Source organism: Puma concolor, chromosome B4, assembly GCF_028749965.1.
Source record: "Puma concolor isolate L17-30 chromosome B4, mPumCon1.1.hap2, whole genome shotgun sequence".
Taxonomy (NCBI): Eukaryota; Metazoa; Chordata; class Mammalia; order Carnivora; family Felidae; genus Puma; species Puma concolor.
Window position 1 is genome coordinate 58,357,599 of NC_141673.1, and position 13,650 is coordinate 58,371,248.

A 13,650-nucleotide genomic window follows, 5' to 3' on the forward strand; every position below is an offset into this window, starting at 1 on the left:
TTTTTTCTTTTAAAAATGTTATTGAATTAACGAATGGATTGAATGAGAGAAATCCTGAATTCCTAGGCTTCTTTTATGCAGCAACAAAGTTACTATACAAAATATATAAAATGTTTTGTTTTCAGAATGGTAAATTTGAAAATAAGGGCACCTAGCTGCCTCACGATCCTAAGGCAGTGAATCCCAAGCCTGCAGGGTAGAGTAGCCTGTGGAAGTTTTATTTATTTATTTTAGTTTATTTTTGAGACAGAGACAGAGCATGAACGGGGAAGGGTCAGAGAGAGAGGGAGACACAGAATCGGAAGCAGGCTCCAGGTTCTGAGCCATCAGCCCAGAGCCCGACGTGGGGCTTGAACTCACGGACCGCGAGATCATGACCTGAGCTGAAGTCGAACGCTTAACCGACTGAGCCACCCAGGCGCCCCGCCTGTGGAAGTTTTAAAACTCAAGGATACTTGGGCTCCACCTCCAGGCCAATTAAATCAGATTCCCTGAGGTTGGAATCCCAAAGAATCTAACGGCTTAAAAGCAGCCCACGCAATTTTAATATGCAGCCAGGGTGGCCACCCACTGTCCTGGGGCCATCAGGTCCCTTCGGGGAATGCTTCTTGCTTTTGTTGTGCCTGTGAATCAATAGAGATTGATTTAGTAAAATCTGGGCATTTCTAACTAGCTTCCTACTGATGCGGTCACTGCTAGGCAAAGGACCACACTTTAAGCAGCAAGAGTTTAGGAGAGGCCAAAAAAGAAAAGGCAGTTTGTTTCAAGATGGAATTGTATGTCTGTGTGAATTGAAGATGCAGATTACAAAAATTTTTTAAAAGAAAGAAAAATTAAAAGAGAAAGAAAATGCAGATTACTTACAACCACATTGCTGTGATAACTGCCATAGAAATGACAGAGGGAGGGACAGTGAAAGGAAATCTTATCCTAATCGTTCTGCAATGGGTTACTGTATCATCTTCATTATCTTACTGTTTCTGTCACAATATCCCTCACAGGCCAAATGGAGCTAATATTTGCTCCCCAGCTACTTCTTCAGAAACGGTATGAGATTCGCATTAGATCATTTTATATGCAGCATCTCAAATATTCAGTAATTTAAAGCATACACACTTAGATCATATTAGCATTTAGCTCATAGTTCATTTCCATCAGACCTTTTTTAACCATTTTAGTCTGTTGGAGCTTAAAGCGGCAATATGCAGATTGCTCAACCATGTGAAACTGATCAAATCAACCCTTGAAAGCGTAATTGGTAAATCTCCTCATGTGCTTTTGAAAAATTAATCAAGACAGGTTTGGTGAACCTTTGCTGAAAGAGTCTATTTAGGACAAATGACTTGGCTCCCAATGTATTGTCATAAAGGAAAATTCCAGCTGCAAATCCCAAGGTGACCCATATATCTCGCTTGGATGGAGCATAATGACTTCTTAAGCACTGCAAATAATTCTGCTGGTTTAAAATCAATTTGGTTAATACAATTAAATGAAACTATTTGATCCTTCAGGTTCAAAAACCATCAGTTTGACTCCTACATTAATATTTTAATATGGAAACAGCCACCATAAACTTCCAATGCCTTCTAATAATGTTCTATAGAGATATGTTGTAGAAAACAGTACACATAGTGTTGTCTTTAAAAAATCTCTCCAGGGGCGCCTGGGTGGCACAGTCGGTTAAGCGTCCGACTTCAGCCAGGTCACGATCTCGCGGTCGGTGAGTTCGAGCCCCGTGTCAGGCTCTGGGCTGATGGCTCGGAGCCTGGAGCCTGTTTCCAATTCTGTGTCTCCCTCTCTCTCTGCCCCTCCCCCGTTCATGCTCTGTCTCTCTCTGTCCCAAAAATAAATAAACGTTGGGAAAAAAAATTAAAAAATCTCTCCAAAAAATAAATAAATAAATAAATAAAAATAAAAATCTCTCCAGAATTAGTCGTGAGAATCGGTTTTAAAATATTATTCCTCAAGTACTCATAAAGCAATCAAAGCTAATCCCTGTCTAATGCCTTTTTGCATGTGCTCATCAGAGAAGGCAGAGGAGCCACAAATGGTGCCTCAGTTTCCACTAGATGGCCATTCTCCCCATCCCACCACCGACAAAGGTGCAAGACCTACTCAAAACACACATGAATGGTCAATGATGTTTTCAGTTCTCATTTTAAATTTTTTTAATGTTTATTTATTTTTGAGAGAGAGAGAGAGACAGAGCACAAGCAGGGGAGGGGGAGAGAGAGGGAGACACAGAATCCAAAGCAGGCTCCGGGCTCTGAGCTGTCAGCACAGAGCCCGACATGGAGCTTGAACTCACAAACAGTGAAATCATGACCAGAGCCGAAGTTGGGAGCTTAACCAACTAAGCCATCTGGGCGCCCCCAGTTCTCATTTTAATGATTCAGTCAAAGGGATATAGCACAGGTGACCACTCCTCCTCTTGGAATAATCTTCTATTTTTCTTATAGGACACCACCCTTTCTGGTCTCTCTGACCACATTTTCTCTATCTCTTCCTTCTCTGACAAAACCTTAAATGCTGATATATCCAGTTTCTAATCTTCTGCCATCTTCCCTTCCCATTTACTTATCCCCTCTCTCTTTATGGCTTCAACCATCACCCATAAGGTGATTACTCCCTCTGTAATTCCAGGCCTGGCCTCTCCTCCAAGGTCTAGATCCATGCTGTTCAATAGGGGAGGTACTAGGTACAGGTGGCTAACAAACTTAATTAAAATTAAACAAAATTTGAGATGCCTGGGCAGCTCAGTCGGTTGAGTGTCCAACTTCAGCTCAGGTCATGATCTCACGGTTCATGAGTTTGAGCCCCACATCAGGCTCACTGCTGTCAGTGCAGAGCCCGCTTGAATCCTCTGTCCTCCTTGCTGCCCCTCCCCGCCTCATGCCCCGCACAGGCTCACACCCTCGTTAGTTCTCTCTCTCAAAAATGAATACAAATTTATAAAAATAAAAATTAAATTAAACAAAATTTGAAATTCCATTCCTCAGCCCCACTGGCCACATTTCAATACTCAGCCGCATATGTCTAGCATGTACCACATGAGGTAGTTCAGATAAAGAACATTTCCATCGGCACAGAAAGTTCTACTGGACAGCGACACCTAGATAACAACAGCTAGTCATACATGTGCAGACACTCTTCCAAGTCTTTTGTATATCAACTAATTTAATCCTCACATCAAACTTCTGAGGTACTTACAGTAGTCAAAATTATACAGACAGGAAGCAGAATGTCGGTTGCTGGGGGTGGTCAGGAGGTGGAGATTGGGGAGTTATTGTTTAATGAGCATAGAGTTTCAGTTCTGCAAGATGAAAATAGTTTTGGAGATGGAGGGTAGTGATGTTGGCACAACAATACAAATGTACTGAATGCCACTGAACCATATGCTTAAAAATGATTAAGATGCAATTTTTTAAAATGTTTGTTTTTAGAGACACAGAGAGATAGAGAGAGACACCATGAGCAAGGGAGGGGCAGAGAGAGAGAGGGGGAGAGAGAATCCCAAGTAGGTTCCATGAATAACACAGAGCCTGACACAGGGCTCAATCTCACAACAGTGAGATCATGATCTGAGCCAAAGTCAAGAGTTGGATGCTTAACGTACTGAGCCACCCAGGTGCCCCAAGATGGTGAATTTTCTGTGTATGGTAGCACAATAAGAACAAATGAACAGTACAAATACAGCACGCACTTTAGCTTTGGAAACGAGTATTTGGGACTCCTCATTATCACAGATAACGTGTGCCAGCACTAAGACTACTGAAAGAGAATCCAGTTAAAATGGGAACTTTAAGGTAGACAGTTTAAGAAAAAAAAAGTGGGTTTGGAGCGATGGCTTGAAAAGTGAAACTGATTTGATGGAAATAAATTTATCATATATTTCACAACATCCAGGCTAATATTATTTGCTCAAACTTCTAACAAAGACTCATTGGTTATTTGACATAACAATTTTGAATTTTTTTTTTTTTTTAACGTTTATTTATTTTTGGGACAGAGAGAGACAGAGCATGAACGGGGCAGGGGCAGAGAGAGAGGGAGACACAGAATCGGAAACAGGCTCCAGGCTCTGAGCCATCAGCCCACAGCCTGACGCGGGGCTCGAACTCACGGACCGCGAGATCGTGACCTGGCTGAAGTCGGACGCTTAACCGACTGCGCCACCCAGGCGCCCCAACAATTTTGAAAAAATTAGGAAGAATAACAACAAATGTGTGGTTTTGTTTTTTTTTTTTTTAGATTCCACATATACGTGAGATCATACAGTATGTGTCTATCTCTGATTGATTTCACTTAGCATAATGTCCTCCAGGCGCATCCATGTTGTTGCAAATTGCAAGATTTCATCCTTTACGGCTGAATAATATGCATATATGTGTGTGTATGTGCATACCAATACAGTCCCAATGTAGACCAATTTACCTTCCCAACAGTGCACAAGACTTCCCTGTTCCCCACATCCTAACTAGTACTTGCTATTTCTTGCCTTTTCGACAATAGCCTTTCTGACAGGTGTGAGGTGATAGCTCATTGCGGTTTTGATTTGTTTTTCCCTGATTGTGAGTAATGTTGAGCAACTTTTCATGTGTCTGATGGCCATCAGCATGTCTTCTTTGGAAAAGTGTCTGTTCATGTCTTCTGCCCATTTTTTAATCTGATTGTGGCTTTTTGCTGTTGAGTTGTATGAGGTCTTTACATATTTTGAATGTTAACTCCTTACCAGATATATGATTTACCAATATTTTCTCTCACTCAGGTTGCCTTTTCACTTTGTTGATGGCTTCTTTTTCGTTTGATAAACGTCATATTTGTCAATCTCCTAAGTGAAAAATAGTATGTCATGGTTTACACATTTCTCATTATGAGAAAGGTCACATAAGTCTTATGCTTTGACAGGCACCCATATGTATTTTGTATTCATGTCATTTGTTCATTTTTCTGTTGAGTTGTTCTTTATGTAGATGTAAAAACTGTATAGTCATCATTTTATTGTGAATGATATCAAATCTTTGATGACATATTGCTGAAAATAGTCTTTTATTTAGCTTTTTTTTTTGAAGATTTAAAAAATGCCATTAAGTATGCAATATCATCTTTTATGGTTTCATGATTTTTATGTTGCTTTAGCCTTTCCCATTCTAAGATGATAAAAAATTCTCCCATGTTCTGGTATTTTTATGGCTTTCTTTCCTATTAACATCTTTGATATCTCTGGGATTTATTTTGGTATAGGAATGATATAGGGATTTAACTCAATTTTTTCCAGATGTCTCCATTTCCCCAAAACCATTTACAGAATATGTCATTCTTCCCCACTGTTTACCTTTTTGATTTGACACTGAAGTCACATAGTGTCTCCTCTTTCTGGGAACTGGGTGTGAGTTTCCTTGGGAACCAGGTACTTTGTTCAACATTATCCCATTCCATAGGCCTTCTCCCATCACCCCTGCTCCATTCTAAGGCCTTCACACAAAGGGTCTCTCCTTGTCTGGAAATTTCCTCTCCCCACCCTCTTCACACTCCAGGTATCAGTTATACGGCACTTTCTCAAGCTGGGTGCCATTTGGGTGCCCCAAATCACCCCATATTTTTTCCTCTTTGGTGCAGCTGTTCCCCACAATGATAAAAGTCCAAACTGTGTTGGTTACATCAGTGTCCCTACTCTCCACATCAGTACATAATAAACAGTGAATGCTTGATAAATATTTACTGAATGAATGCAATGTTTATTTTTTCCCCTCAGATTCATTCTCTTCCTCATTCAGTGGTTGCAGAATGAGGGGCAGCTGTGATTCCCTCGGTGAACCCTGAGTCCAGCCGCTTGGCTTTTCTGAGGCTCCTCGGGGCCTCCTACTAATAAACAATCACTCCAGCAGCCTGCCTGACCCCCTCCAGACATGTCTGGCTTTGACCTTACAGATCCAGATATGGAAGGTGCATATAGCTTTGGCCTTTGCACTGGGGCTCTGTGACTTACTAATTTTCAGAAAGAGAAGCACATGGCAGGAGACTTTTCTTGACTTAGTTTGATTTTTTCTTCCCTCTTTTTTTAACCACCTTGGATATGAGGCAATATGAATGCAGTTAGCACTCAGAGAAGTTGCCACTAACCACTTAGGGAGGTTGCATGATTATTTTTTTTTCCTTTTAACTTAGCTTTGGTACCTGTTGAATGAACACTATTGTCCTTATAAAATCCCAGATATTCTACTTGGTGATTTCTACACAATCAGATTCTGCTCTTGGGGATTCTAACTCTCACATTATAAAAGTTAGAAGTAGAAATCGGCAGGGAAGAGAAAGAAGAAAGAGAAAAATACAGGTTATTAGCAGAATGGTTGGCTCTTGCTTCTCAAATACTTTAAATTCAGAAAAAATTTAAAAATTCAAGTGCAACATTATCATCAACATAAATTAACATTTAATTAATTATACACTCAGGGTATTTCTCTGAAGTGAGTTTAATTAGCAAATAACTAGGTTTGGTAATATGTTGGCTGGATATCTCTATCCCCTTGAGAAGGGGAGGTTGAATAGTTGAAATAGCATGGCCTGACCGCTGCAGACTAAGATTGTCCTGATTCATTCTTCGGTCCACCCTTCCTTCTCTCTCCCAAGGGCAGAAATGAAAAAGAACAATGGTTTCCTAATTGTTTAGCAAAGACTGTGTGATTATACCTGTTCTCACATAGCTTTTTGTAAAAAAGAAAGATATTGTATTTAGAATTCAGTGCCTACGAATCTTCCTAATTCATTTCCTCCTTTAAAAAGACTCAAATACAGAGAACAAACTGAGGGTTCCTGGAGGGGAGGTGGGGTGGGGAGTTAAATGGGTGATGAGCATTTAAGAAGGGCACATTTAGGGATGAGCACTGGCTGTCATATGTAAAAGATGAATCACTGGGTTCTACTCCTGAAACCAAGACTACACTGTATGTTAACTTGAATTTAAATTTTTTTTTAAATCCCATCTATAAAAAGAAAGAAAGATTTTATCATTGAAAATTTTAAACAGTTACTAAGTACACGAAATAGTATAATGAATATCCTTGGATCCATCACTCAGGTTTAACAATTATCAACATTCTGCCCTTTTGTTTAATCTATACCTCCACCTACCCTCCACCTGCCCAAATATTAACTGTACAACTTTGACATTGGATATATCTATGTAGCCCACATCAAAATGAAAATATAGAACATTCCTATCACCCCAGAAAATTACTTGTGTTTTCCCAGTCAATTCTTTGTCCTTTCCCCAACCCTCCAGGCAACCACCATTCTGATTTTGTTTTCAAAAACATATTAGGTTTTGCCTGTTCAATAATTTCATATAGAATCACCATATATGTACTATTCTGTATCTTATGCTTCTTTTAATTAGCAAAATGTCTATAAGCACCATTCACCTTATTACATGTATCAATAATTTATTCCTTTTTATTGTTGTTCCATGATATGAATATATCACAATTTACTTATTCATTCCCTTATTGAGGGACGGTTGGTTGTTTCCAGTTTTTAAGTATTATAAATAAGGTTGCTAACATTCTTGTGCAAGTCTTTTGGTGGATTTGTTTTCATTTCCCTTAAGTAAAATACTTAGCATAGAATAGGAGAGTCAAAAGGTAAATGTTTAGCTTTATATGAAACTGCCAAACCTCTTTCCAAAGTGACAGTGCTATTTTACATTCCTATCAGCAGTATATGAGAGTTCTGTTTGCTTCATATCCTAACAAATACTGTCAGAAGCCAATTAAAGTTTTGCTTTTCTAGGGTGTATGTTGTGGTTTCTCATTGTGGTTTCAATTTCCTTTTTTTTTTTTTTTTTTTTTTGATGACTAATGCTGTTAGACATTTTTCGCAAATTTTTTGGCCAATTATGTATCTTCTTTTGGAAAATGTTCAAGTGTTTTGTCTACCTTTTTACCTGGTTGTTTGTCTTTTTATCACTGAGTTAGAGAAAGTCTTTATATTTTCACACAAGGGTCCCTTGTCAGATAAGTGAATGTTTTTTTCCAGTCTGGTGTTTGCCTATTCATTTTCTTAATATTTTTCAATGGGCAGAAGTCTTTAATTTTGAATGAAGTCTAATTTCGCAACCAGAAACATTTTATCATTTTTCTTCCTATGTCTTTAGCCCAGTTTGATCCAATTTGAGTTAATTTTTGTATACAGTGGTAGGTAAAGTTCCAGTCATTAGTTTGCATGTAGATATCTAGGTTTCTCAAGACCAAAAGGCCATCTTTTCCCCCATTAAATGGTTTTGGCACTCTTATCAAAAATCATTTGAGCATATATGCAAGGGTTTATTTCTGGGGTCCCTATCCTTATCTTATCCCGTTGATCTATAAGACCTCAGTTTTGTTTGTTTTTTACAAGATTGTTTTGGCTATTCAGGTTCCCTTCAGATTCCATATGAATTTTAAGATAAGTTTTTCTACTTCTTGCAAAAAAAAAAAAGTCATTGGAATGTTTTTAGACATTACTCTGAAGCTGTAGATCACTTTGGGTAGTATTGATATCTTAACAGTATTAAGTTTTTCCAATCCATGAACATGGGATACATTTCCATTTAGTTATGTCTTCTTTAGTGTCTTTATGATTTGTTGTGTTCATTGTACAAGTCTTTTACCTGATGAAGTCAGTTCCTGAGTATTTTATTCTTTTTTATACTATTGTAAATGGAATTATATCTTTAATTTCCTTTTCAGATTGCTCACTCTCAGTGTATAGAAATGCACCTGATTTTTGTGTGTTAACTTTATATCCTGCTACTTTGAGGAATTTATAACCTCTAATTGTGTGTGTGTGTGTGTGTGTGTGTGTGTGTGTGTGTGTAATCTTGAGGGTTTTGAATATTCAAGATCATATCATCTGCAAACAAAGATAAAAAATAATTTTACTTCTCCCTTTTCAGTTTGGATGCCTTTTATTTCTTTTTCTTGCCTATTGCTCTGGTGAAGATTTCCAACAATATGTTGAATAGAAGTGAGAAAAGCAAGCATCCTTGCCTTGTCCCTGACCATAAGCGAAAAGCGTTTTGTCTGAGTGTGATGTTCACTGTGGGATTTCCATATAAGGCTTTTTATTATGTTGAAGTTTTTATTTTCTACTCCTACTTTGTTGAATGTTTTTATCCTGAGTGTTGAATTTTGTCAAATGCTCTTTCTTCATCAATTGAGATGACCACGTGGATTTTTTCCCTTTATTACATCGATGAATTTTCACATGTTGAACTATCCTGGCACTCCAGAAATAAATCTCACTTGGTCATGGTATGTATTCCTTTTAATATGCTGCTGAATTCAGTTTGCTGAATTCAATATTCAGTTTTCTTTTCATCAATATTCATAAGGGATTTGGGGCTGTATTTCTCTTTTCTTGTTGTGCTTTTGTCTGACTTTGGTAGCAGGGTAATTCTGGCCTCAGAGTAAGTTGGGGAGCATACCCTCCTCTTAAGTTTTTTGGAAAAGTCTGAGAAGGATTGGTAGTAATTCTTTAAATGTTTGGTAGAATTCACTGGTGTTTGGTAGAACAATTCAATGGTGTTTGGTAGAATTCATTTGGTAGAATTCATCATGTCCAGAGCTTTTCTTTGAAGATTTTTGATTCAATTCCAGGGAAATTAGAAAATACCTTGAATAATAGAAATTAGAAAATACCTTGAATTGAATTGAATTTTCAATTCAATCCTTACTAGTTTTAGGTCTAATCAGATGTTCTATTCTCCATGGGTTAGTGTTGTATTTCTAGGAATTTGTCCATTTCATCTAGGTGATCCAATTTGTGTGTGTACATTTGTCCACAGTACTCTCTTATAATCTTTTTTATTTCTGTAGTTTGGTAGCAATGTTCCCATTTTCTGATTTTCATGACTTGAAGTCTCCCTTTTTTTCTTAGTCCATCTAGGTTTGTCAATTTTGTTGATCTTTTGGTTTTATTAATTTTCTCTACTGGTTTTCTATTCTCTACTTCACTGGTCTCTGCTCTTATGTTTATTTCCTTCCATCTGCTAGCTTTGGAACTAGTTTGTTCTTTTTCTAGTCCCTTAAGTTGTGAAGTTAGGTTGCTGATTTGAGATTTTTCTTGTTTTTTTTTTTTAATTTTTCTTATTCTTTATTTATTTCTGAGAGAGAGAGAGACAGCAAGACAGAGTGTAAGTGGGTGAAGAACAGAGAGAGAGGGAGACACAGAATCCAAAGCAGGATCCAGATTTTGAGCTGTCAGCACAGAGCCTGGCGTGGGGCTTGAACTCATGAACTGCAAGATCATGACCTGAGCGGAAGTTGGATGCTTAACCAGCTGAGCCACCCAGGCACCCCGGTTTCTTGTTTTTTAACATAAGCATTTATAGCTATAAATTTTCCCTTTAGCACTGCTTTTGCCATATCCTATAATTTTTGGTACCTTGTGGTTTTGTTTTTGTCTTAGGTATTTTCTAATTTCCCTGGGATTTCTTTGATCGATAGTGTGTGTTCTTTAATTTCCACAAACTTGTAAATTTTCAATTGTCCTTGTTATTGATTACTAACTTTCATCCCTTTGTGGTCAAAGAAGATACTTTGTATGATATCTTTTTAAATATATTGATATATTAGTTTGTGGCTTAACATATAGTCTATCTTGGAAAATGTCCCATGTGCACTTGAGAAGAATATGTATGCTGTTGTTGGTTAGGGTGTTCTGTATATATCTGTTAGATCCAGCTGGTTTATTTTGTTGTTCAAGAGATCTATTTACTTGTTTATCTTTGGTCTGATTGTTCTATCCATTATTGAAAGTGGGGTAATCAACTTTCCTAGTTATTATTGTAGAACTGTCTATTTCTCCATTCAATTTTGTCCCTTTCACTTCACATATTTTGATGGGCTGTTATTAGGTGTGTAAATGTTGTATCTTCTTGCTCTATTGAAGCTTGTATTAATATACAATATCCTTCTATGTCTCTTGTACACTTTTTTGATTTAAAGTCTATTTTGTCTGAAGCACCTGGATGGCTCAGTCAGTTAAGCAGCCAAATCTTGATTTTTGGCTCAGGTCATGATCTCATTGTTCATAGGATCAAGCCCCACATCAGACTCTTCACTAACAGTGTGAAGCCTGCTTGGGATTCTCTCTTTCTCTGTCCCTCCCCCACTCATGTGCTCTGTCATACTCTCTCTCTCAAAATAAATAAACTTTAAAATAAAAAAAAAAAAACTCTGTCTTTATCCCTTTCATTTGTTGCTGTCACAGAATTACATATTTTTTAATGTGTGGTTTTTGGGTTTTTTTTTGAGAAAGACAGACAGAGCATAAATGGGGAAGGGGTCAAGAGAGAGAGGGAGACACAGAATCCAAAGCAGGTTCCAGGCTCCTAGCTGTCAGCACAAAGCCCAACATGGAGGTCAAACCCACAAACCACAAGATCATGACCCAAGCCAAAGTCGGACGCCTAACCAACTGAACCAGCCAGGTGCCCCCAGAATTACATATTTACACATTGTATGCCCCAAAACATAAACTACTAATTTTTTAATGTATTGGTCTCTAAAATTATATAAAAAAGAAAATGTGGAGTTACAAACCATTATTTCTTCAAATATTCTCTCTGCCCCCTTCTCTCTCTTCTCCTTTTGGGACTCCCACAACGCATATGTTGGCCAACTTGATGGCATCCCTCAGGTCCCTTAGGCTCTGTTCCATTTTCTGCAATCTTTTTTCTTTCTGTTCCTTAGACTCAATAATTTTCATTTTCTTCAAGTTTCCGAATTCTTTCTTCTGCCTGCTCAAATCTGCCTCTGAACCCCTCTAGTGGATTTTTGTCATTTGTTATCATACTTTCCAGGTCTCTTTGGTTTCAAGTTTTCTCTCTCTTTATTGATATTTCCATTTTGTTCATATATCATTTCTTGATTTTCTGCACATTTGTCTTTAGGTCTCTGAGCATCTTTAAGACAGTTGTTTTAAAATCTTTGTCTAATAGCCAAATTATGGAAAGAACCTAAATGTCCATCAACTGATGAATGGATAAAGAAATTGTGTTTTATATACACAATGGAGTACTACGTGGCAATGAGAAAGAATGAAATATGGCCCTTTGTAGCAACATGGATGGAACTGGAGAGTGTGATGCTAAGTGAAATAAGCCATACAGAGAAAGACAGATACCATATGGTTTCACTCTTATGTGGATCCTGAGAAACTTAACAGAAACCCATGGGGGATGGGAAGGAAAAAAAAAAAAAAAAAAAGAGGTTAGATTGGAAGAGAGCCAAAGCATAAGAGACTCTTAAACTGAGAACAAACTGAGGGTTGATGGGGGGTGGGAGGGAGGGGAGGGTGGGTGATGGGTATTGAGGAGGGTACCTTTTGGGATGAGCACTGGGTGTTGTATGGAAACCAATTTGACAATAAACTTCATATATTGAAAAAAATAAAAATAAAAAATAAAAATAAATAAAATCTTTGTCTAGTGAGGGGCGCCTGGGTGGCTCAGTCGGTTGAGCGAACGACTTCGGCTCAGGTCACGATCTCGCGGTCGGGCTCTGTGCTGACAGCTCAGAGCCTGGAGACTGTTTCAGATTCTGTGTCTCCCTCTCTCTGACCCTCCCCCGTTCATGCTCTGTCTCTCTCTGTCTCAAAAATAAACGTTAAAAAAAAATTTTTTTTTTTAATCAAATCTTTGTCTAGTAAATCCACCATCAGGTGTTTTTCAGGGAAAGTAGAAACTTTATTCATTTATTTTTCCCTTTGAATGGGCCACACTTTCCTATGTATACCTTATGTATCACTTGTATGCCTTGTGATTTGGAGGGTTTGAAAACTGGACATTTGCCTCTAATAATGTGGTAGCTCTGAAAATCACATTCTCCTCCTTCCCCAGAGTTAGCTATTGTTTTGAGTCCCAGTTTTTGGTTTTGCTCTTAATTGTAGGCTGTCTCTGTGCCAAGGATCAGCCTGAGGTGTAAACTTGGGTCTTCTTGGGTTTTTCTGAGCCAGCACCATTTCCTGGGCATGCCTGGTGACTTTCTAATTCCCCCTGTATATGACATTATTTTTGAATGGTCTTAGTTTCACTGTCTGGTTCCCAAACGGGGAAAGTGAGGGGCAAAAAAGAAAGGCACCAGCCCCTTTAATGACGCTAGAAGTCACTTCAGCCAAATGGGAAGCAGTTGGCATTGGCAAAAATGGGAGGGGATGCAACAATGCCACCACCTCTTTGAACCTCTGTGTTCAGAAGCAGCGATCAGAGCAGGTCCCAAATATACAGAAGACAGGGTGCTTTTTGCCCACCCTAACTCCACAATCTGTGTACAAGCTACTCCAGGAACACATACATAGCTGTCTGATGGGAGCATATATAGAATGGTGGGAAATGGGTAGCTACTACTAGGCTAAGAGCTTAAATTTATCGAAATTAACTGCAATTTACCACCAAAGCCTTTTCTTGAAAGTTAGGAGCCTTTGGATTTGAGATCCAAAATATTTATATAAGATTCTGCCAGTGCAACTTTGTCTAGGTGGGAAGACAGATTTCTGTTGTTTCCTACTCTGTTATCTTCCCAGAATCCTCAAACCTTGTTCTAATGTTTAATAAGTTCTTAAGCTTGAGTATCACTTTATAACTTTAATTAAATTTTAACTCTAAAGAAG